The sequence below is a fragment of the Phyllostomus hastatus genome, unplaced genomic scaffold, assembly GCF_019186645.2.
Source record: "Phyllostomus hastatus isolate PE091 unplaced genomic scaffold, TTU_PhHast_1.1 phas_scaffold_78, whole genome shotgun sequence".
Taxonomy (NCBI): domain Eukaryota; kingdom Metazoa; phylum Chordata; class Mammalia; order Chiroptera; family Phyllostomidae; genus Phyllostomus; species Phyllostomus hastatus.
This window is the reverse complement of record NW_025334041.1, coordinates 114,993,308-115,019,298: the sequence shown is the minus strand read 5'-3', so window position 1 is coordinate 115,019,298 and position 25,991 is coordinate 114,993,308. Positions and strand designations below refer to the sequence as shown.

At 41.7% G+C, this 25,991-nt stretch overlaps 1 protein-coding gene across 12 annotated transcripts in view; it reads left to right on the top strand.

Annotated features, from left to right (window-relative positions):
* RASGRP3 (RAS guanyl releasing protein 3) overlaps window positions 1–25,991 on the top strand; it is a 102,749-nt gene that overhangs the window by 18,688 nt on the left and 58,070 nt on the right. For 4 of the 12 annotated variants that reach the window (XM_045827830.1, XM_045827834.1, XM_045827825.1 and 1 more), the window contains exon 1: window positions 8,661–8,932. The exons of 6 other annotated variants lie outside the window; for them this stretch is intronic. The gene's annotated coding sequence lies outside the window, so the exon portion shown is untranslated. Of the gene's footprint in view, window positions 1–8,660; window positions 8,933–25,991 lie in introns of those variants that run through there. 2 more of the 12 variants (XM_045827837.1, XM_045827836.1) reach the window with 1 other exon arrangement.

The window sequence follows — 25,991 nt, the reverse complement described above, 5'->3', positions numbered from 1 at the left end:
AGTATATATAAAGGATATGGAAATGAGATCAGAAGCTCAGGTCTCGCAGAGTTAAAACCTAAAGACAGTCATGTTTGGGTTAGAACTTGAGCAAGCAGTTTGGCTATAAGGATGAGAAAATGGGACTCGTAGTCAGCTTGCTGGGTTTGGATAATATGGTAAAATGAAGGCAGAATGATTAGGGAGAGCATATAGAATTATGCGCAATTTTGAACAGATGGGTTTGGTCTCAAACTAATATGGCTGTTTTCTAATTACAACCATGGTGTAAAAATTCATTCATTCATTCATTCTTTCTGAAAAGTGTATGCTGAGCATCATCTTCCAGCCAAGGCCAGTGGGCTGTGTGTGGACCCAGTGCCGCTGAGCAGACTCAGAAGGCCGGTGCTGAGTGAAGCAGCCGTGGGGGGTGGAGAGGAAGGGGGGGTCCATCATTCACGAACAGAATAAGAGGATTTAGAGTTTCTAAGTCTGCCTTTCCTATGAGTCCTACAAGACCTAGCCGCACCCCACCTCATGCATCCCCACTTTTCAAGGAAAAAAATTTTGAATATTTTCTTTTGCCTCATTTATCTCTGAATCAGCTTTGTATTTTCAGCTTTGATATAGTAATGGTGTCAAAGCTTGAATAGAAGGGAAAACTGCCCTTCTCTTATCTTCTAAACACTAACTAATTCTTAGAAAAATGCACAGAGAGAGCCTTGGGGATTTTTTTTTTCTAAGCAATTTTTTCAAGAACTAAAAGACTTCTGGAAACAGCAGTGGCATTTTAGAAGCTTTAGATTCAGATTATAGATTCAGATTATAGGGATCTCACCCCATTTATAGGGGTGAGATCCTCACAGATTAATAAAAATTGCTGTCAAGTCAAGGTGCTAAAATAAAACTATTAGGGGAGTAAGTTATTATGTAAGTAATTATGCTAAGTAAGGTGCTTCGCTCCATGAAACTAAATGTTCCTTTTCATGTTTTACTGAATGCGACTTCTGCTAGGAATCCTACTTAATCTAAGAAGCTGATTAGGTAGAGGGAAAAATGCTGCCATAAAGGTGAATTGAAATGAACTCGATTAAGTTAATGCCATTATACTAATATGTTTTGTGTTATGTAATGGTTTTTTAAAAAAAGTAAATGAATTTTACAAAGAGGAAGAAAGAAAAGAGAGAAGATAGAAGACAGGAAAAAGGAAATAAAAGCAGAAGTTTATTTTTAATGTGGACAGATCTGTCCAGACATCTGGGAGTCTCTCCAGAGATGCCGAAGCAAGGAGAAGGAGGCACCTTCTGCGGAGGCTGCTCTGGTAGGGGCTGTCTGCCTGGTCCGTTCTTTTTATTTTTATACAGCCTGCCTCCGGTTTACGAATGGCTTGCGTTCCAAAGGCTCCCATGTATAGCCGTTGTTTGGAACTCAGCATGTGTTTGACCCACAGAAGGTGTCATCCCCAGGAACAATGTTGCAAATGCCGCTCAGGTGATACCAGGCTATCACCCTCGGAAGTGTCGCCTGTTTGCCATGGGTAGTAACGGGAAACTGCTGTTGCCGTGCCAATAAGTAAAGCCCAAAGTGCAGTAGCATTGACTTGACCGTGGTGCTTGAGGGTAAGCAGATTCAATTAGAAAAGGATGAGCCAGAGTCTATGACAACATTTGCAGCTACTAAATCATTCTGGGGGTAAATGTGAGGAGTTTGGGGTCAGGCAAGCCAGGGCCCACATCCGTATTTCTCTCTTTCTTTCGAAGCTGCTTACTAGTCGTGGGCAGGCTCGTCCATCGCAGGAAGGTCACCTGGGGGTGACAACAGTGTTTCCTTGGGTCACTGTGAGGAGAACGAAATGAGTATCAGGCACAGGTGTTATTAGGTCATTGTATTTTGTTAATGACATATTAATGTAGTAGAATAGTAATAGGTACAATTATTAATATTCATATCTATCATAACACTGGTTGTCATGATAGATGATAATTATTATTCCTTATACATGGCTTCTGACCTGTTCCACTTTTCTCTCAGAGAGATTATAAACTCGGAGAGCAGAGATATTTGTCACCTACTTTGGTAAATCCCTAAATGCAGTGTACACCAAACCAGACACTATATTTTTTCAGGTATTGACAACGATATGCTTTGTTCAAAGGCTTGAGAAAGGAAAAACTCTTCTCTATTTCAGAACTTCCTTCTGTGTGCTACAGGCATGTGGTGCTTGTGGCAGGGTGCTTGTGGCAGGGTGCTTGTGGCAGGGTGCTTGTGGCAGGGTGCTTGGGCTCATGTGTGGTTCAAGGGGATGGACAGGGGGAGGAGGAGGAGAGAAAATTCTCCCTGATACTTAGATAGATGTTGAAAGAAGAAAGAGGAGAAAAAATTTAAAAAGTGTACGTATCTGAGAAAGAGATGACCAGGCAGAATTTGCTGAACGAGAGAAATAAAAGAGTAATGTTGTGTAAAAAGTCCTCTGAGAGAAAAAGCACTGTGATGTGGAAGTTAGTACCTCATATTGACCAGCAGGTGGCGTGTCACCAACTTGGAGCAGCTTGTTTGGAGTTAGGAACAAGGTGGATGGACAAACCAGTGGTAGGCAGGGGAAGTTCCTGCTATGTGACCACGTGTGCATGAGATGAGTAGATACGATTTGGGAATTTCTACTGAAGGGAATGCCTCAAATAGGCACCAAGGCCCATCAGGACGTCTCTGAGAAATTGAATTCAGAGTACTCAAGAAAGACTATGCTACCCCCGTCTTCCTGCGTCCTTTTAACCTGATATTTCCACCACTTCCAGCGACTTGCAATCACATATTGGGCCCAGGACCAGAACATTGAGACAGTGTGGAGGTAGCGTCTGGCTTTGTTAATGGATGGCCAGGCTTTTCTGCTGGGAGTCCTGTTTTTCTTGATCACATTTCTCCTCGACGTCTTCCCCTTTTTGTGTAGATGGTGAAAGTACTTAAGTGTGATTGTAGGGCTTTTCTTACCTAAAAAAAGATCTCAGTTAAAAATGAACAGCCAATACCCATTTATCAGAGAGACAGTAGAAAAAAGCTGATGAGCACACAAAGGGGAAAACACCAGTATGTGGCCCCAACTCCCAAAGATAACCACTATTAAACATTTTAAACATGAAATGTTTCAGACTTTTACACGTGTTGACAAATTTTCTTAGGAAAACCAGGTCATACTGAATGAACTGTTTTGTAACTTGTGTTTTTCACTTAATCTCTGTTGAGTATTTTTCCATGTTAATATAGTTCAAACATTTTATAATGATGGCGAAGTGCTACTTCTTATAAATATATTATAATCTATCCCATTACTTGTGGCACATAGATTGTGTCTAATTTTTAAACAGTGTGAACAATGCTGTGAGAAATATTCTTATACCTGTGAAAATCCATACTATACTCATGGGGTATATTTCTAGAACAAAAACTTATGAACCAAAAGGTATACATATTTTAAAAAGTTTTTGCTAACATATTACAAAATTTTCCTCCTTACATGTTGCACCAATTTATACTTTGCTAGCAGAGTATAAAGGTGCCATTTTCCAAACCTAGAAACATCAGAAATTATCAATTTTTTATTTTTGTCAGGTTTGGAGGTAATATATGGTATCCTATTGTGTAACATATATTATTTTTAGGATCTAAAGTCTTTTTCGTATGTATACTGGTCCATTATATTTCTTCTAATATCTTTTGCCCAGTTGTTAATTATAAATACTATTGATATGGTAAGACTATTAACCCTTTCCCATATAGGCTTCATTTTTTAATCTTATTTTGTCATTTCCGATTCAATTTCAGTTATGGTAGGGTTATTTTTGATATACTTTTTATATTTTATTTAAATATTAAAAATTCCTTTATGGTTTCTGCTTCAGTGTTCATCATTAAAATAAAATTCATGATAAAAATATTTAATCATGATTAAAATTTGGAAGATTATTTTAAAAATCACAATTGTTTCACGTTTGCATGTGGTTTTATTTTCACATTTAACTCCAGCCCACCAGTTGCTTTGCATACAGTGTGAGGTATAATTGCATCTTTATTTCTCAACCAGTTATTGAATAAGTCATTTTCCCCCACTGGGTTTAAATACTGTATTTAACAAGTAAACATTTTAATATAGTTCCTGTATCTATATTTCGGGGCTTTCTGTGCTGTTCCAACACGCTCTGCCTCTTTTGACATCGGTATCACACTTGCACTTTTTGAAGGTTTCAGCCTATTTCATACCTAGAATCCCCTCCTTGTTGTTTTCTAAAATTTTCTTGGCCATTTTCAGTTTTTTAAAATTCTTTCAAATAAACTTCAGGATTTCTTTTTTGGCCCGTTTAAAAAATCTCTTTGAGATTTCAACCAAAATTTGATTATATTTATAAATTAAATAGGGGAGAACTGATACTTTTACAATGTCGAGTTTCAATCCTGAAAAACTGTGTAACTCTCCATTTATTGAAATGTTTTCTCAGTAGAGTTTTATTCATTTTTTAAATATTTTATTCACTTTTTTGTTATTCCTAGAAATTTTGTTATTGTTGTTGCCATTATGAATGAGATTTTTTTCCATTATGTTTTTAAACAGTCTTTGGCTATTACATGGAGAATTGTATGAATTTTGTGTGTCTATTTTGTAATCTCATCTCACTGACATTTCTAATTATTCTGTATTTAAAGCATTAAAAAAAGTTGATTCTACTGAGTAAATGATTGCAACATGTACAAGCTGGATAATTTTGTCTCCCGCTTTCTCACAATTTTTCTTTAGTTTCTTTTCCTTGTCTGGTTGCAATGGCTCAGATGCCCAGAATGGCTCAGATGCCCAGAATGGTGCCAATAATGGTGGTAGTGACAATAAGCATCCTTTTCTTCCTTCTGATTTTGTGTTCAGTTTGCTATAAATAAATTTAGCATGCTAAGAAAATTCTCCTAACTCCATTTTATTAATTTTTTAAAATTAATACTGAATTCTATCAAAAGACTTTTTAAGAGTACCTATTGTGCTAATTCAAATTTTTTCAGTTGACTTATTTATGTCATTATGCTAATGCCTTCCTTAATATTGAGATGTTTTTACATCTCTAAGGTAAACTGTGTTTATATGTGAGGTTAGTCTGTGGCTTCCTTTATTATGCTGTATCAATTTGTTTTAAATCACAGATATTACATTAGCTTTTTGTTACTTTTGTCCACTTGAATGTTTTATATAGTTTGGAAATTATGTGTGGTGTAAAGATCAGAGAGAACTTGATTGTGCAAGTAATTTGGACTAAAAACATTTCTTGGAAACACTTTCTCAATAATTTTTATATTTTTCCATGATTATTGGCCTGTTGTTTTTCAACTTCTTGGGACCATTTGCCTCTAATTAACTCTTTTGGCTCTGCCCACAATATTTGATATATGATTTTCTCATTATTAAAAAACTTCTAAGCATCCTATAATTGCTTCTTTGATTTCTTCTCCATTCAATGAATTTTTTAAAAGGCGTGTTATGAAAATTTTCCTAGAGCTTGGCTCCTTTTTGACTTATCCTTTTGTAATATTTTATAGTCTTATTACAGTGTGGCCATAGAACGAAGCCATAATTTCTTTTGGGGGGAGGAATTACTTTAGATTTTTGGGCGGCCTAATGTCAAATCAGTTTTTGCAAACTTGTATGTTTTCCTAATGGAATAGGCAGAAGATCTTCCTCTTTAGTCATTCACTTTTTTTATTCAGCATTGGTTCAGCTACGTGTCTCCTCCACATCAGGCATTGTATGAGCCATGGTGAGATATAAAATAAGTAAGTCACAAACGTTCCCTGAGATTGTCAAAACTTAGAAGGAACGTGGACGTACGAAGACCTACTTCTAATACAGAGTAAGAAATGCAACAGCCGTGGAATGTATTCCAGCCCAGTCATAGACTGGGAATACCAAGGTGCCTAGGATACCACTGTGGCCTCCGAGACGCTTTCAGTACAAAAATGTAAAACAACAACAACAACAAACAAACAAGCAAAGATAAATTGAAGGCAGAGACAGGGCTTTTTTTTGGAGGCAAGGCAACCAATTAGGAAACCACTACGTCATTCGGTGATCAGTGAAGGCGTGCGAGAGACATCAGAGACCAGACGGAAGGGAGGGGCTGTGCGTGTTTAAGGGCAGGAAAGAGAAAAGTCCATGTAGGAAGCTGAAAGAGGTAGGAGCAAAAATTTCTTTTAAGATTTGATGTATTTTTAGAGAGAGGGGAAGGGAGAGAGATAGAGAAGGAGAGAAATATCAATGTGTGGTTGCCTCTTGTATATCCACAACAGAGACCTGACCCACAACTCAGGCATGTGCCCTGACTGGGAATTGAACCAGTGACTCTTTGATTTGTAGGCCAGCACCCAATCCACTGAGCCACACCAGCCAGGGCAGGAGTAAAATTTTAAGAAGCCACCAGAGAATATTTAAGGACTGCTTGGTGAGATGGGTCTAATGCAGCCAAGAGGACAAGGGGGAGAAAGGCCACAAAGTGTCCAAAAACCTGGGTCTTTGGAGACTTGGGGTTTTCGTGAAGTGGGAAGAAGAAGCCAGACCATCAGCAGGTTGAGGTTTAACTGGGATGAGAGACAATGGAGACAAAAAGTATTTCTCCAGAAGCTGAGTTATGAAGGGAATGAGTGGGTTTGGGCATTAATTATAGGAGCAAAGGAGCAAAAGTGATTGCTTTTAGGACATAACAATATGAGCGTGATTAGGTATTAAGGAGGGTATGTGGACAGGGAGAGAAGGCATTGTTGGAGGCGGGGTCCTGAGCGGGTGGGGGCACAGGGTGAGACACAAGCCCGGGGCTGAGGGCTACTGGCAGGAGGAGAGCCCCTCTTTCTGAGTCGAAGGAAAGGATTGGTACCTGCAGGCTGTCTGGGCAGAGAGGTGGGGTCGAATATTCTGCAAGGCTGGAAGAGGGTGTCTTTGTCTAGCCTTCTCCAGCGCTCTTGGGCCTGTTGGAAGGGTCCATGGTCTTGGTCAGTGTTGAGAGTTGGCTCCGTCTGTGAGATCAGGATCCATCCCTCCCTCTCAGCCAATAGCGTGAGAGACTCTATGTCCTGAGGCCGTTATTCCTGTGGGTCATCGAAGGATTTCAAGAAGTCTCTCCTTCACCATGTGGTATGAAATGGATTGTGAGCATGATTAACACAGTCAGCGGCAAATAAAATGATGCATGGATGCCATAAGTTCACAGAGTTTCTGTTACTGCAAGTGCAAAGTATATATAAATCAAGATAATATTTCAATTCTTCATAGGCCTCCTTTTCTGTTTCTGAATGATTGGTCACATCAGCACATGAGGAGAAATGTGATGGTAATGTACATTTCAACACATTATATTTTAATATCTGTAGCTTATTTCTGTTACTAACTTTGAACCCTTAAAAAGGGATATACTTTGAAGCTTGCAAAAAAATTTTTCCATTTGCACCATGGGCTCTCATGTGTTGATAACAAATTAGTCCCTTGAAAGAATGGCTTGATGGAGTTTTTAGGGTCTTTTTCTGTAATTTTGGAAAATTTTCTGGTTTGATAAACACTGTAAATAATTATAGGACAAAACCCAGATATGAAAAAATGCTCCCACAGGCTCCTTTGTTGAGTAAGATCTCACTTATTAAAAATCAAGGTTGACAGTTCGACAGGTTCGTCATGGTTCAAAAATCCCCTGGGGCATTTTAACCTTTTAAAACTGTTCAGATGTTCATGTTGCCAAGTGAACTGACTCTCCTATCTGCACGCTACCCTGTGCGGGCACTGATTTGGGAAAGTATCATGTTTACTACACCAAGAAGTCAGATACTGCACCAGGTCAGGTACTATCCAAGGTCAGGGAGTTGAAGGGTTTTCCTTGGAGAGGGGGAAAATCAGCTTGGGTGAGAAGTACGAATTCAACAAAGCACCAAGGGTGGTTCGTCACCTTGTGAGCAGCCGGGGTGGGTCCAACGTCCCAGCACACCACAGGGGGCAGCAGCACACCTGTAACGTGCTTTGTCAGTTCCACTCTCGTGCCTCCGGGGATAATCTCAGCAGCTCTGCTGTACCCCCAAAGGTTGGCACAATCCGACAGCTAATGATGCAGGAGTTTATTTTAAATGACCTGCAATCATTTCTATTAGCTCTTTAGTTAAACTGGCATTAACTTCTCACACATTTGCCCCTCTGCATCACTTGGCACAGCAGCGCTGGCTGTGTTGACATTAAATCTAAGCATTCATTTTTTTTATTGCTGTTCTATTACAGTTGTCCCAATTTTCACCCATTGCTTTCTTCTGCCCCCTACCCTGTTGTTCATGCCCATGGGTCATTTGTTTGTAAACCTGAACATTCTTAAACTGTTAGTTTGCCTTCTTCAGAATAGTCCACTCAGTCTTGTGGCTTGTCCAACATACCAGAGCCTGGGATGCTGAGAAAAAGAAACCTAGATGGAGTCACAGATTGATGTTTCTGAGGGCACCGGGAAGGGAGGCAGCTGCCACCTGCTGTGCCAGGCTGTGGTTCCCTCTGGCTGCTCCAGAGCCCTAGTGAGAACCTGCGTAGGATGAGAGAGCAGAGGGACCGCCGGGCTCCCCACCCCCAACCCCTACCCCGCCCCACACACACATCAGCTTTCCACTTGCCCTCCAGTGTGACTTATCAGCTGTTTGGGGGTGGGAGCTAGAAGAAAACACACTGTGGAATGCACCGCTCTGCATGCTCAATGAGAGGGCTGAGCCAGCTCAGGGGTTATGAGGAGGTTTGTGAATTAGAAGAATAACGATCTTCAGTTTCTGACCTCCTGGCACGGCGGCAGTATTTATCAGGAGACGCATGTGACTGGGTAAGACGCAGAGCCCCAGCTCGAAGGAAACAGCTGCTCGAGGCTCGCTGGCACTTGGCAGCTGGGCAGGCAGGGTGCACCGTGATGACAACACAGTAAGTAACGGGAGAGCTTTGCGTGCGTGTGTGTGTGTTCGCTGCAAACCGCCGACAATCTTTCATTTTGATTTTTGTTTCCCTCTGGCACTAAAGGAGGTATTTTGTTTGCGCCGGTGATTAATAGCCATTTCCATTTTTTTTAAAGGAACCTGTTATTTTCAACGTTGTTTTCTAATTTTAAGGATGAATGGGGCATCTTTCTTGACTCCTATCTAGAAAACAGCAAGTTGATTTCCTGGTGTCCAGGATTTCAATGGTCAGTGGTGTTCAGGTTCAAAGCCGAGATTTCAGGTCATGAATGAGAGAAGCTATCGAAGTGGGTTGAAATTTGATTTTAATCAGTTTTTGCCATTGAAATTTGAAAAAAAATTTTGAGAAATAATTTGTGAGTTTATTATATGGCTGACTTGACCATTCCTAGTCACTTTTGAAGAAGATCTCATTTAACTATGTATAACAAGCTGCAGTACAGAAAACTAATAAGACAATATGTAGATTTAGATTAGAAATCATATTTAGATTTCAGGCATGCTTTCTAGCTCATTGAAAGATACAGTTTATAGCTCTTTTCTTCGACAAGTTGATTCACCTTCCTTACTTTAACGCTAAGATGTTTTATTGCCTCTGGTAGTCCTTATTTTAGATAAGAGAAAGTTGGTGTTTTTGTGATGCTCGGAGTCTCGCTTCCTTGTTTTCACCCTGGATTGTGAAAGTGTTGCCTGAAGCTGATGATCAACTCGGAGGGCCCGGCACCCAGATAACTGAGAGGACCTGTTCTTTCTCCAATTCACTGGGCAATGCTTTTAGCGAGAGCTGCAAAGCAGGCCCCAACCTGGAGCAGAGCTGTTGTTTGGGGACGTCTGTCCTGTCGTGGCCATCACAGAGAGAATGCTTACGAAGAAAGGAAAAGGAAAAGGGTAGAGGGCAGAATCCCGACCCGGTGATATAAACCTCTGGCAGCGACAGGCCTCCGGAATCAGAGTGTTGTGGGGAGATAACCCAACAAGTTCCTTTTTCTGGATTGCCTCGATATTGAGGAGGGGGCCAGAGAGTGGTTGTTTTAAAATGAATTCTTACCACCCTGGCTGGTGTGGCTCCGTGGATTGAGCGCTGGCCTGCAAACCAAAGGGTTGCAGGTTCAATTTCCATCAGGACACATGCCTGGGTAGTGGGCCAGGTCCCCAGTAGGGGGTGTGCCAGAGGCAACCACACATTGATGTTTCTCTCCCTCTCTTTCTCCCTCCCTTTCCCTTTATCTAAAACTAAATAAATAAAATCTGAAAAAAAATTCTCACCATGTAGTCATTTGGCTTGTGACAAGCCCAGGGCACCCTGAAGTGCCTCCCCAGGGGACTGCTGGCCTGTCTGACATGCTCGGGTTGTAGTTTTCTTGCCGTTTCTGCCTCCTGCTGGGAGGAAGGCCTGCTTTCCCTCCACCGCCACCTCCCCTTGCCGTAGGGGAAGAACGGATTGAAAAACACCCAGGGTGTGCTGCTGCTGCCCCAGGTCACCCCAGGGCAGCCAAAGGTCTGGGAAGGCAGTGTTTTCAGATGCCCTGTCTGGAAAAATGGCTGTCTGGCGTTGGGGAGTTCCCTCCCGTTTCTCCCTTAAAATGTAGAAGAATTCACAAAACCAAGCGCATGCAATAAGAAGAAATATTTCCAACTTCTTTGTTCCTCTTCAAGCTGTTTGTGCGAGGTCACTGGGTCAGCCCGCGGCCGTGTGGCCCAGACACCTTCCTGCTTGGCTGCAGGGCATGGGCTGCGCGCTGGGTCCTCCCGTAGGGAGTGTGTTGCTGGTGCCCTTTCACCTTTCTGCGGGCTCACAGTGGAGAACTCTCTGGTGAAGTGGTGTCTCTGCAATAACAGAGCTACCCACAAATAAAATGGGGGTCTAAATGGCAGAATAGCCTTTGGATTATTCAGGTGCTGAATTTTTGAAAGCCTGCAGATTCCTTTGAAAACCCCCATGATCCACTGACTTTCAAAATATTAATAACAGACTAATGAAAATAATTCTTTTACATGGAGATAGTATGTGGACAACAATTTGTGTAGGTCTGGATAGGAATTATAGAATGTGCAATTTAATGCCTTCTTATAAAGATGAGGACATTGCAGCAGATTCATCCGGGCCACAGGGCCAGTCAGTGGCAGAGCCAGAAAAGCGAGCTCAAGGCTCTGGCAATTTTTACCATCATAATATTAACGCTACGAATTTTCACTTACATTCACTGTGCACGGACCATGCCAGATGCCACGCTAACCAAGTGCGCTTATTTTTGTATAAGCCTCCCGTATGCGTGTGCTATGTATTGCTCTTCCCATTTTCTCGTGGGAGAAACCGAAGCTCACCCGGCTATATTTGGCACAGGCATAGGTGGCCCCTCAGTTAGACTCCAAAACCTGTACACATTACAGACTAAAAGTGGAACGATATGCTAATGTCCCATATGTAAATGTAAAAGCTCTTGAAATGCAAATGAGACTATTTTGGCACTGTATAATGAGACACATGACATGCACCAGGGCCCTTTTGAACTCTCCACGGCAGGAAGGGTGAGGTTTCCCCTGGTGACAGTCTAAGCCCAAGCTGTACAGGGTCAGTGACTGGCGCTGTGTTTTGTCTCTAATGGCAGTTCAGTGACAGCCCTCGCATTGGGGACAACACTGACCCGCAGCTTTGTTATTACCCTGGAATGCACTGCTGTCACTGCCCCTTCTGGCCCTTTCCTCGGTGTTTCCTGTCACTCCTTTCCTTCGCAGGACAGCCACTCCACCCGTGCCCCACCCCAAACAGCCTGCTTAGTGATGATAAAGCTGTTATCAGACCTGGTTCTTGTAACTCAACCTGGAGGGTTGGTTGTCCACATGGGTGGTGGTTGTTTATGAACAGAAATCACACAGTCCTTCCCTCCGTTTGCTCCTTTTGTTTGTTCTGAGCTGGCAGGGAGGGTTGCAGCCCAGAGGACTGGCTGTGATGGGGGAGGGAGGAGAGAGGTGCTGGTCTCTGCTGCCTGGATGCGGCCTGCACCTGCCTTTGCCAGTTGCAACCTTCACCCCTCTACCTGCTGCATGCCTGAAGACCGCCCTCTGACTTGTGAACCATGAACCTGAGACTTTTCTGGGTCATCGGCCAGATGCAGAGCCCATAGGGAATCCTACTTAAACCCTTCAAAAAATTTAACTGGGTTCACCACATTGCTCCATATGGTTGGATGTTCAAATTAGGGCTGGTGTTGAGAAAGAGCCGGGAGTAATTAATAAATAACAGAAGGGACCTTTGGTTAATCAGGAGGAAAATTAAGTAAGTAGACCATTTATGGATGTCTTTGAGAAAGTTACCAATGTTTTTGCAAGGCTGTTATGACAAGATGACACATTTTGAAGATGAATCTATTGATAGCAAGAAAAAGGAATTTTTAACCCGCTTCTCACCTGACTGATGTTTCTAAAACTAAGAACTTAAGACTTATCAGTAATGCTGTCTGCTGAACCAAAACCACTGGAATTACCTCTAATTCTTGCTTGGTTGTGCTGATTTCTGTAACAATTGGCATAATCCAATAGGTATCATATGGAGACATATCAGGTGAACTTGAAATCACAGAAGAGTCCAAAGTCATACTTCAGAGCTAGTTCGAATCGAAGTTGTGTTTATTTTCCCGGGACATTTTGGAATAAGGAAACAAATGTCATGATGCGGGGCTCATTTTGTTCCTTTGTTTCGCCAGACTGCGTGTTCCCAAGAACCTGTTCCCAAAGGGTTAGCTCCCTTGGGTCCCTCTTTCCCTTCATATAAATGGCTCATTGACAGTTCTGAGTTGTTGAGCTGTTTGGGCACATTTCCATTGTTCTATGGATTTGAAAGTCTGGTTTTATTTGCTGCTTTAAATCATTGCAGCAGAATCTCTGGCGTCTGTGGTGTGTAGGTTTGCTGTGCTTTGGTCTTCTTTGAGCCCATCTATGGTTTTTCCTACATTTATATGGGAGTTTTGGGATATAAGGCATTTTTTTTGCACATTATTACAATTCTATGAAAGAAAGAGGCCATCACCACTATTGTCTACAGTGAGAAAACTGAGAATGGGAGAAAGGGAGTGAGTTGTCCATGGTCATGGAACCAGTAACCGGCAGAGCTCTGCTCAGTCCCCAGTCTTCTGACTCTGACTGATGGCTATGAACTTGTCCTTCGTGATCACAAGTGCTGTAATTTGTATTCTCTCTGATGGACAAAAGCTAACGGATGACTGTTTTCATGATATGCCATTGCCTGCATGCAGTCATGGTATTTCCAAGCTTATGGACCCTTGGCTTCAGAAACAAGGTTGGCTTAGTTAAAGTCACAATAGTGTTTGTTTAGGGTAATATTTTTAAAGGAACTTAATGGTCATTTTCTTCCCCTGCAGATCCAGTGTGATTAAGTGGGAGTCATACCAGCTATGGCATGATGTAATATTCAGCTTTAGAAAAAAAATCTGTTCACTTTTTAGATACAGAAGTGCTGCCAGATGCCCGGCACTCCTCTTACCCAGCAAAACAAACCAGCAGCATTCTAGGAGGTTCTGCCTGGTTACAGTACCATATGCCCCTGGGAAAGAGTGTACTCCGGCCACTGGGAAAAGTGTCCGCTGCAACTCTTTCCCTCTGTGGAGTCGTCTGGCCACAGCTGAGAGGGGTTTAACGCGCTAGAATAATTGAACGTCTTCAATACTAGTCAGCTTTTTGTTCTGGCAATCTGGGTCATTGTATACAAGCATTATCAGTACGTTGGCAAGGTCATTAAAATGACAGCGTGTGATGCCGATGATTTTACAGTGCAACTGCGCCTTATCCTGGCCAGGGCTCACAAGTGCGGGGATGGGGGAGGGTGGGGCGAAGCAAGGGAACAGCTTTGTGGCAGTAGTGGCTATTACAGGCCTTTCTGAAGTTGTGTTTCTGGAGTATGAATGAGAAAGGTAGCCTTCGTTAAATTTAAAACATCCCAAAAAACATTTAATTGATGAATCAACTCGAAGAACATTTTTCTTTAGCGACTACTGTAATAATCTATACTTTTCAAGAGGACAAAAGGGGAAAGAAATTTTTGAAAAAGGAAAGAAAATGAGATGGTAGGTTAAAGGCTTACATTCCCAGATAACAGTCTATAGAATTTGAAGTCTTATAAGCCATGACACCTCTACTGTAAGTGGAGAATTCAATGAAATATATGAGTGATTTAGGTAGCTGCAGATATCCCAACATCTTTTAAGTTTCTATGTGATCAGGTTTTTTTATTCTGAAGGCTTCTCTATTTCTCAACTGCTGCCTTAACCATATACTTAACTTAGTGTTGGTTTAGGTGGAACTATCTCCACCCCACAGAACATTCCAAGACTCCTGCATGGATCATTACAGTGTGAATTTGCGGTAGGACTATAAGTTACTCAGAGTTTCCTCTTTGAACACGTTCTAGGGACAGTCTTTGACAGAGAGCTGGTCATGGGGGGAAATAACATGAAAAAAAGTTAAGTGCATAGTGAATTCCCTAAGTTCATTTTAGTAACTACTTAGCTGCTGCTTAATTCAAAAGCTGCAGACAAGTCCTTGCATTTGAACATGGGGTTTAATTGTGTCCTTTGTCCCCTCTGAGGCATCTCGGCTGTGGTGGAGACCTCAGCAACCGACGGACTAGCTGAAAGGAAGGCAGTGGGCTGGAGAAGTCAGACACAGAGGCTGTGAGTCTGCCGCGGAATCAGACAGAATATTAGAAAGAAAGAAAGGAAAGAAGGAAGGAGGGAAGGAAGGGAAAAGGAAAGAGAAGAAGCTGTTGAGTCTCTCTATTTTTTTTTGAGAAAGTAATATTTTTCCTTTCACCCAACAATGAATAATGGGCTGAGCTGAGGGGTTGTTTTGGGGGTTTTGGGGGTGGGTTTTTTTTGAGTCTTTTATGGAAATTCACTTTGGGAAAATAGCATTAGGGATTTTGGAAAACTGACTGGGTTTTCCAAGCCTCCTTAGACCTGGAATCAAGGATCTAGAAAGAACAAATGTCCTTTTCCAGCCGCACTGTAACAGCTTGCTCTGGGACTGCCTGCCAAGGATGAATGTTCGCAGATCACAGGTGACTACAGATTTCTGGGGCTTGGAAACTACTTGAGAATTTAAAATGGTTTTAAAATACAAGAACTGAGTATAATTTCCATATTTGGTTCTGAGAAACTCATATCATGGGTTCAATTTGACTGACTTTGGAGTCTGCGCTACTTCAGTTCTGCTTTTTAAAAGTAGAAAGTATTTCATTTATGTATGGAATGCCTGCTCTTCAAAATCACATGAGTTGACAGGGCGTTTTAGAAATCATTATTTTTTTTTATGGCAAGGACAGTGCTCAGTCTACACGGTGACCCTCGAGATCTCTCGTCTCTTTCTCTTCACAGTCACTCTGATTCTATGATGAGTCTGTCTCCGTTTTCCTTCTGTGGTAGGCATTTACACTGAGTCTGCCATGGGGAGAGGAAAGAAACTGATGTTTATCTCCAGGTCTCCCAGAAGTAGTCATTATTGCTGACACTGTTGCAGGGGAGATAAGTAAATTTCTGAGATGCTTGAGCCACGAGCCAAGGAAAAGGGAAGCCAGGGTTCTGGTCCTAGTCTGCCTGGAAACAAAGTACATGTCTTTGCTCTTCCAATCACACTGACTCTCACTGTGTTTATGTAAAAACTGATGCTCACTATGCAAAGGGAAGCCACTGTGTGGAGTCGGCAGTCTGCTGTCCCTGTCAAGAAACTGACGTCACATTGTGCCCAACACATGGCCATTTCCATGAGAAGGACGCTGCAAGACAAAGACACATCCTAGGACTCTATGGAGTTATGACTGCACCTTGCAGTCTCCTTCCAGCCCCTGCCCAGAAAACACTCATCCTGTGCCCCTTGCTGAGGTGTTCTGTCAACTGTGATGCTCTGCACCTTGGGCAGGGTGTTCCTGCAGAGCACGGCCTTTGGCGACACTAAAAACATTCTTCTATTTCACATGATACCATGTTTAAAAAAGATCATGGCTGTAGAACCTGGCTGATTCACTAGCGGTGACAGTTTGCTTTAAGTTATGTTTGGTTTTTATGCGAAGTGACTTAATATTGGCACCAAGTGGGGCAGTCATCCTTACGTCATAAATTGTTTCTTGGCACCATGAGTCCAAATAGATAAAAGGGCCGAGCAGACCTTGAAGCAGGACCAGGGGAACATATCTCATGCTGTTTTAATTCGCTACGTCTTTGAAGAAACACTGCTTTCATCCTCTCTTTGGAAGCTGCGGGAACTTTGCTTGACTTGAGCCAGTGATGGTGGTATTCTTGTGTAAGAATTGAGGCTCCATCTCTTTCAACGATAAGGACGAGTGAGAAATGTATCGTGCACAGAATTCTGCAATCATTTGGAATACTAATATATTTGAGAAACTGTTTTGAGTTTTAATTCTCAGGTTTGGCAATTCTACCACACCAAACGTTGTTAAAACCTCAGTAGTACAATCTAGTTTATAGGTAACAAGGTGAAAGAAAAAGTACACAATATACTTTTATTTGATTCATCTCACAAGCATTTTTAAACGGATGATTTGCAGTGCATATTGCACAAACACGAATAATGGCACAGACTTTACCCTACAGGATATTACCGCTTAGTTATGCAGATCAATATTTTAACAATCATCTACAATATGTACACGTATTTGTTCCATGGGAGAGGTTTGTACAGAGTTCTGTGGAAGTCAATTGGTGAAGATAACTGTGTCAGGGAGAGTCAGGGAAGGCTCTCTAGGCTTGGTGACACTTGGACTGAGTACAAAAGGATTAGCAGTCATTACTCAAGAAACAGAAACTGCCTTTTGAAAGAATCCATTCTAGGAATAACCTGTAGCTTGGTAGATCTGAAGCATAGGGTATATGTTAGAGGAGAAACCAGAGAAAAGTCCCAAAAGACTCAGTGACTCCAGGGTTAAGGATAGCACTTGCCCTTCTGAAGCACGTAGATGTTTTTGAGAACCACTCCAAGTTTAAGAAAACACACCTTTTATTATAGAAAATTTCCAGTGTATACAGAAGTTGATAATATAAGGAAGCCCATGGATTCAATACCCAGCTCGAACAACTTTCAATGGCCAATCTTGTTTCCCTATGTCCCCACCCATGTTCTTTCTTTTCCATGAGAGTTTGGAAGCAAATCCAAGACATTTCATCATTCCATCTGTAGATATTTTATTATGTAGTTTCTAAATGATAGTTCTCTTTTTAAAAATTCTCATGATCACTAATACATTTAAAATAAGTAGCAATGGTCCTTAGCTCTGACGGAAACTTGTCCAGGAAAGGAGTGATATGAATACACTTGAATTCTGGACAGAAAACTCTGGAGACAATGAGGAGGACAGGCGGGAGAGGAAGCTACCGAAGACCAATGGAGGACTCCAGAGATGGAGCCAGAATCCAGTCGGCGGTGGTGGAGAGGGTGGAAGAATGTTCCGAATGTTTAAAAGTAAAGCTAATAGCTTTTCAAATCAATTGGATATGGGCACGAAGGAGAGGGGGGAGTTGAGGAAAATTTGTAGGTTTTATCTTGCACAATCGTCATGTGAATATGCCATTAATTGACATACTGTAGAGATTCCTTGAAAAGCAATTTAGCCTGGTTCTTCATTCACAGAGACTACTGGAAACAAATCCAAACACATTTTTCTCTCAGGATAAAGCACTGTACCCTCAGACAATACTTTGAGACTTGGAATATTTATAAAGTAGTTTTGATCTGTCCACCCAAAGAATATCCTTAACAAAAATTGGAAAACATTGAGAGAATAGCATCTAAAATGCCAAAAGAGACAGAGAAGCCACTTGGACAGACTGATAACTGAGACTTCTTCAGATTACATATAATCGATAGTTATAAAATCATGAAGGCTAATGAATATGATTTGTTCATCAAATCCCCAAGCAATGAAACTTTGAAAGAAGGAAACTTAAACTGACAGAAGAATTTTTTCATGATATATGAATTTTTTCATGATATATGATCAAAACATTGAAAGAATTGTAGAGTAAATGTATAATGAATATCCATATTTAATTTTTACCATTAACAATCGATTCTATTTGCTTTTTCACACATGTATCCATTTATCCATTTCTGTATCCATTGGTTCATCTTTCTTTTCCTTCAAAATAAGTTGCAGTCAATAGTACACTTCATTCCTAAATACTTCATCACATATGATGTCTGTCCAGAAAAAGTCCAGCCATTGCTAATATAATGAGAACAGTTTGCATCACAATGATATAATCTGGCAGCCAAGTAGAGTGGACTGGAATGCGCATGCATGAACAATGACGACTTCACTGGACTAGTCAGTGGGGGCAGTAATGCTGTCAAGTGAGCATGTGTGCTATGTGGTCATTGCATTCAAAATTACCAAGCAAGTAGAGCTATGACTCTGCATCAAATTTTGCATTAAGCTTGAACATTTCTCTGCAGAAATTATTTGGATGATTTAGAAGTCCACAGCTATGGGCAACTGGTGATTGGCACTTCATCACTACAACACACCTGCTCATGCATCATGTCTCATGCAGAAGTTTTTGATGAAACATCAAATCACCCAGGTGACTCAGCCCCTCTATAGCCCAGATTTGGCATCCTGCAACTTCTGGCTTTTCCAAAAACTAAAATCATCTTTGAAAGGGAAAAGATTTCAGACCATTGATGGAATTCAAAAAAATACTGCAGGGTAGGTGATGGCGATTGGGAGAGCTGTGTGAGGTCCCAAGGTGCCTACTTTGAAGGGGACTGAGGCATCATTATCCTGTGTAAAATGTTTCTTGTATCTGGTATCTTCTTCAATAAATGTCTCTACTTTTCATATTACATGGCTGAATACCTTCTGGACAGATGTACATGATTAACTGGAGATCAATGTTTGTGTATGCAGAACTTGTATTTTATGTAAGAGAATTTAAACTTATACATTTATTTTGCTAAAAGGAAAGGCTATGGTTCAAGAAGGAAAACAATTCACATCTGATTCTTACTGGGTTATTTATAATAATGAGAAGCTGTTTGAGACCCTCTTGATCCTCAAAGGTTGTTACCATATGGAGCAGCCAAAAAACAGCCTTTGTCACTGTGTCAAGTATTTCCCTGTCAAAGCCATGTGCCTCTCAGTAAACGGTCATTGGATTTCAAGAAATTGACACGTCAAAGTGTAAGCTCTTTGGTGGCAAGTGATAGAGCTGGTATGGGAATGAATCACTTCTAAGAGTTTTACATTGAGCATCACTCCTTGATGTAACCTCTCGGCAGAGTGAGAATGCACTGTAGTGGGTGGTTTGAAAATGTAAACTGTGATAGAGGCAGTGCAGTCCCTACAGTTTCATCCTGAGAATAAGAGGAGCCAATACTTGGGCAATAGGAAAGGAGGTAAAACGTTTTCACAAAAAAAAAAACTATTTATTCATATGTTGCAGAAAAAAAAAGAAAGGAAGAAAAGGGTCTGCGTTCATTAATATTCATCCTCTCGCTTCCTCCAAAAATTATAGCAGTTTATGATAAACAGCAAAAATAAAATAAAACTGAAGGAGATTGACACAGGAATAAAACAAAGGTCAAAATATGTCAGTTAGTAGAGTGTGGAATAAGTTTAGACTTAGAAAGCTTTGACATGCTTTAAAGGAAGTCATATTGCGCTCCAGTTAACCCTGGCAGTTGGCTCAAGCCTTGAAAATCGAGCTGAGAAGGAACATTTTACACAGGATAAATCATGTCTGGGAAGGAACATTTGTTCAAATGTTTGTTGTGGATGAAGATATCTTGTATTTATTTGAAAAATGGAAAAACTCAGTCAAATCACTAGGCACTCGCCTACACAAAAAGTAGACATTCTGATGCTAAAAAGAAATGGAGTGTCCAGTTCCAGTGGGATGTTAGGGCATTGGCCCATATCAGCAGTTCCCCACTGGAGGCCGTTTCACCCTCCGGAGGACATCTGACAATGTCTGGAGACGCTTTGGGCTGCACCCTCTGGGGGCTGGAGCAGAGTGCTGCTGGCATCTGATGGGGAGAGGCCAAGGATGCTGCTAAACATCCTACAGTGCATAGCATGGATGGACACCCACAACAAATAATTATTTGTCTGAAATATCAATAGTACTGAGGTCAAGAAACCCTGACCCGTATGAATCAATTACAAATCTCACTCTAATATGCTTTCAAAACACTTTAGATGATTTACACATGCCATTTCTTCTTGAAAGCACTGTCGAACAATAAGGAGTGATCATAAATACTGCTGCCTCAGCACCAGGTCAAAAACGAGATGTGAAATGACTGGTCCTTCAGAATGAGGGTCACAAAAAGCCAAGCTGAACACCACCAGTCGACAGCACTCTTTGGCGTCCACGAGCATCAGGTGCTGGCAGGCGGGAACACAGATAGTTAACTAGCAGAAGAGTATTCACAGGGATCGGGGTCACATTGTTTATCTGAGCTGGGAAAGGGATCACTAGGTCCCAAGTCAAGGAATGATTCATCCTGGGATGTCTCTCTCTGGGACTTGGAGAGCTCATTTCTCTTTTCCTTCTTTTTCTCTTCAAGAACTGAAGAAAGAGAACAGAAGGCATTGAAAGCAGGTGGATTAGATAAACTCCTCTGCCGTACTGATGATTGTATGTCTCTGATTCTTGGTATTCTCCTTCATCTTCCCCTTCCTACTGCAGTCACACACGCTCTTTCTTCATGTGCAACCATACTTGCCTTCTTTCTTTATTCTTGTTACACCTGGTCCCCATCCCTTCATTTTCAGTTATCCCCTCCTCCTCCTGAGTCTTTAACTTCTTCCTCTCTAGTAGATCGTCCCCATTAGTGTACAGGCATGCCCCGGCAACTCTCACCTTATAAAAATATCCCTTGGTCCCCACATCCTCCACCAATTTCTCTTTATTGCAATCCAACACAAACTCATTAAACTCGTATTCTACACACTCTCTCTGTTTCTTTACCTCCTATTTACTCTTCAACTTGCACCAGCCTGGCTCCTGCCCACAGCTCTGCTGAAGCTGCTCTTGTCAAGGTTACCTATGACCTCCTTGTAGCAAAAATTTTAAAAGCAGATAGTTTTCCATCCTCCTCTTCCTTGACCTCTTGGTGGCATTCGGCTCACTTGGTGGTGTCATCTCCCATGAGCTCCTTCTTCTCTTGGCCTCAGGGCACAGCATGCTTTAAGTTTTCCTTCTGTGTCTCTGACAACTACTCAAGGTGCTTTGCTGCTTCACAGCCTCTCTCGGATCTCTAGATGTTGGGGTTCCCAAGGCCCCTGCATCCTTTCTCTTTATATTTTCTTCCCAAGTGGCACAAACCATTCCTATGGTTGTTCACATGGAGATAACTCCAAGTTTTAAATTGCACCTCAAATTTTTCCTTGGAGCCCCATATTTGAACAAATCACTGCATCTTGAGACCTGCACACAGGATTTTCACAGGCACCACAAACCTCACGTGTCTTCGGCACAGTCCTAGATTTCTTCCAATATAACCATTCCACCATCCTGCCAGTCTCCTCCAGCTCAGTAAAGGGAATTATGATCTAGCCAGCTTCTCAAGCTTTTCATTCCCTCCCATCTTTCACTAAGTTAATCTCCAAGTTTTAGCTCTTTGGCTTAAATAACACCTCTTCAGAGAGATCTTTCCCATCACTAACCTAAAATAATCCCTCTCGCCATTCTCTGTCCTAGAATCCTGTGTGGGTTTTCATTCATAGGTTGTATAACAATTTGTAATTATGCATTGATTTGTCTATCTACTTACTGGATGTTGATTTTCTTCACTAAGCTGTGTACTCCTTCCCTGGACAGAAACAAAGTCTGTTCCATTCACCACTGGGTATCCAGGACCTGGCACAGTGTTTGGGAGGTAGAGGTGTGTGCTAGGTCAATATTTGTTGAGTCTGTAAGTGACTATTTAGCCTAAAAAGGGCCTACAAAACTGGGCCTAAAAAGGACGCCACCAAGGATACCCCTATCCATGCAAGGATCAGAATTGTGTCCTTTCACTATTAGAATTATAATTTTAAGCCCTGGCTGGCGTAGCTCAGTGGATTGAGTGTGGGCTGTGAACCAAAGTGTTGCAGGTTCGATTCTCAGTCAGGCCACATACCAGGGTTGTAGGCCACAGCCCCTAGCAACTGCACATTGATGTTTCTCTCTCTCTCTCTCTCTTTTTCCCTCCCTTCCCTCTCTAAAAATAAATAAATAAAATCTTTTAAAAAAAGAATTATAATTTTAATTAGTTTAAAAGACAACATTTAAGCATCACCTACAAAAACACCAGGAAAAAAGATACTGTTTAATAAGTGTTTGTTGATTGACTAACCAAGTGAAAGTACACTCCATTTCTTTGTATTTCAATTTGTTTATTGATAACATAGAAGTAATACTATTAATTCTTTTTTATAGAATTATTTTATAGGATGAAGTTAGATTATTTTACTCTAATCTCCTCCAAAGAAAAACATTCAATACCTTAAAAGCCCTATTCAAAATGATGCAGAGATAACACGTACTATCAATTTCCTTAGTCTGAGGAGTACACTGCACTAATGGTTTGTAAGCCAACAAAATGTCATTAGTCTTAATTGTTCCAAGCCCTATTTGAAGAACACCATATGAGTGTTTTTCTGTGAACTGGATACAATTGCCTGTGCAGCCTCAGAACCCCTTCTCTGCCTCCCTGCCCCGTGGGAAGAGCCATGAGAAGCAGAGAACAGGGACCCTGGCTGATGGCGTCTGGCCAAGATACTGATGAAGGGTAACAGAGGCGAAGCAAAAGGCAAAGGAAGCAACTTCAAGGGGAGGAGGAAAGAAAGCGTGGTACCCTTAGATCTTGACAGGTCACAGATGCCTCCAGAGAAGGAAAACCTTATGTTTTTAAATTGAATATTCAGTCTGAGGTTGCTCATGGACTCTTGGGAGGGGGTGAAAATTTTAGTATCTCCAATTTTTGTAACTTGAAAAAGCAGATGGTGGGAAACAGGGACTGATATTTTTCCCCTTTCCTTCTGCATTAGGCAAGCCCCTCTGTTTTGAAGTATGAACAATGGCACTAGGTGGTGGAACCTCTGGAAATACTGATTTCTGTTTGTCTTCACTGGATATCTTCTGGGGCAATCAATCAGTCTTTGTGCATCTGAGAAGCGGTTCACACACCCTTTGAGGCCCTGGACAGGTGATCCATCTGAACCCAGGCAGCCTCTTGAATCTCTCTCAAGCATCTAATAAGAGGCAGGCATCCTCCTGAACACAATAACCCCATTCTGCAGAGAAGTCTCTCCCCAATGTTAAGGTTAGAGCCACCCAAGGCCTAAATAAGCTGCTGGGAATGTGGAAAGTATTCGCTTCTTAAAAATCTACTTACCCTATCCTTATCCCTCTTTAAAAAGCTCTCGCTGTCTGATGTAGGTGGAATTTGAAGACAAAGCAATGGGAGCTATAATATGTAACCTGTTTGCTTCCAAACCTGGGAGACCAGGGCCAGAGTCTCCGGGCCTACTGGTGCTGTGGGCGTGGGTTTAGACTGGGAAATGGGAGTGTGTGCGGATCTTTTCTGGAAGCTTTAAAAATAAAGGACAAAGTGAGCGACCAAAGGTGGCCGACCACATACGTAGGGTTCCCTGTGACAGGAGTAAGTGAACACACAGGGTTTACAACTCAAATGTCAGAGCCAGAGAGTCAGCCGCTTGTGCCCCAGAGCCATTCGAGTTCCAAGGCTATGCCTGCGAGAGCTCACCTTCACCAACACATCTGTGCCCATCTCAAAGGTACCCAGGCTCTTCTGATGTCCAGCACCCCCCAACCAGGAATTTTAGCTTCTTACTGAAACCTCCACTATCATTTTAGGCCTCGGAATACAAAAATTATTTTGCCAAAGGGAGATGATTAGGTTGGAATTGTTTTTGCAAAGTCAAAGAGCCAAATTCTCTTGAAATCGGGTGAGCAAGAGTTCCATGACTGACAGCTGTGAGGTGGCTTCATGTCTCCATATTTAAATGGGGAAGAGCCACCTCGTGTCTGAAAACGCACACTTTCTAAAGCAGATGCATTAGTTCAAAATCAGCCTTCTGACACGTGTACTTTTCACATCTCAGGGACCCCAGTTTGAGCCTGGATTCCACGGAAGCACACGGTGATGGAATGTTTCTCTTTCTCCCATTAACTCGCTGTTTAAACTTGGGCAATTTATGTTCTGTTTTTGGATCTGAGGCTCTTCTGTGTAAAATGAGGAAAGCTGGTAAATAAAAGGTCCCCTTGAAAAGTGGAAATGTTCTCTCCTGTACCATGATCTCTTTCTCTATTATAACTGCAATTTCTCTGAATAGACAAAAAAATCACTGTCAGAAGACTTGAATGAATGAGCTGATGAAACCAGGTGTTTAGAAATCAGTCTTGCAGCTGCCTTGACCAGTAAGAAACCCTTCCCTGGTTTCTGGTTTCTCTTCTTAGCATAATAAACAACAACAAAGGAAGAATACCAGCTCAACTTGTCTAGTCACTAAATATCCAAGTAGCTCATTACCTAAGTGCTGGAAATTACACTGGAAATTTTCCTGAAAAGTCCACAGTGATGAGCTGTGGCCCAGTGGCTCCGTTGGCTGGAGCGTTGTCCTGTGCACCGAAGCGGCAGGTTCCATTCCCCGTCAGGGCATATACCTAGGTTGTGGGTTCAATCGCCAGTTGGGGTGCATATGGGAGACAGCTGATCAATATTTCTCTCTTACGTTGATTTCTTTCTCTTTTTCTCCTTCCCTGCTCTTTAAAATCAATAAAAGCATGTCATGTATCCTCTGGTGAGGATTTTTTTTAAAAAGTCCATAGTGATTGCTGTCTGTGGTTTACTCCATCTGATGGGGAGTAAGCCGTTACTAGTTGTAGTCGACAAATCCAAGGCCACAGAGAGAGGAAGTGGGAGAGAGTAGAGGGAAACTAGTTACTGTAGTGCATGGAAACTGAAAATGTATTTGCCCCTAAGCATGAGTAGGTGCATATTTTAATAGACTACCCGCATACACTCTATTTTCCCTTCATCTCTGCAGAATGTACAAGTTAAAGTGTCGTGAGTGTATTGGTACCACGTCCCATGCCCTTTGGGAATCATTAGTGAATGCCCCTTGGGAATTCACTAATAATATGATTAGTGAATCATATTGATTACAGGAACTTTTCTGTAAAAGAAAATCCCAAAAATCAGAGGAAATTGCAAAACTTAGAGATAAGCTAGACAGTTTCATCATATCATAAATGTAACTAACTAATAATGTACTTTGTACTTAGTGTAATCAAGCTTGACAAATGCTATAGAAATCCCCAAACTTACTTTCTTGCTTGGGCAAGAGGTGGCTTTTGTCTAGAAATTCAAACCCACTTTTTTAATGAAAATATGCCAGAAGGCATAGTAGCTGCCTTGTGAGTCTCCCTTGTCCAAATGCACAAGTCGTAACATTCTGAAGACTAGCACATTGGGTCCTCCTTAGCCAAGCTTTTGCTTGGCTTCTACGATGTCAGCAAGCAGCCCGATAAGCCTGAGGTTGGGGCGCATAGGTGCAAATGTCTGCAAGGCCGAGAAGGTGACCGTGATGACTGATGTGGCTTAGAGATGAGGAAAGTTCTCTTTCTGGGAAGAGTCGTATTTCACTTTCCTCTTAAATCTACTAAAAAAGAAAAAGAAAAGGCACATCGTGAGATAAAAAATGGCAGTGACACTTGGCTGCAGTTTGGGGAGACAATAGAGGGTAGGGGGGACTTTGGAGAATAGGGAGGTGGTTGCTACTAAACTTCAGCTGCCTCATTGGGAGGCAGCCCTAGAATTAGCAGATAGGACTTTTCCACAAGAATCTAGGGAACTCCATTTTTAATGTAAAAGACTAGATTTGTACTTTTTTGCAACTACACATTTTTTGAAACTTTTTGAGAGCCAATTCTATGTGAGGCTAACAAAAAAAAAATTATATCCACAGGCTAGTTCTCTGTCCAGGAGGT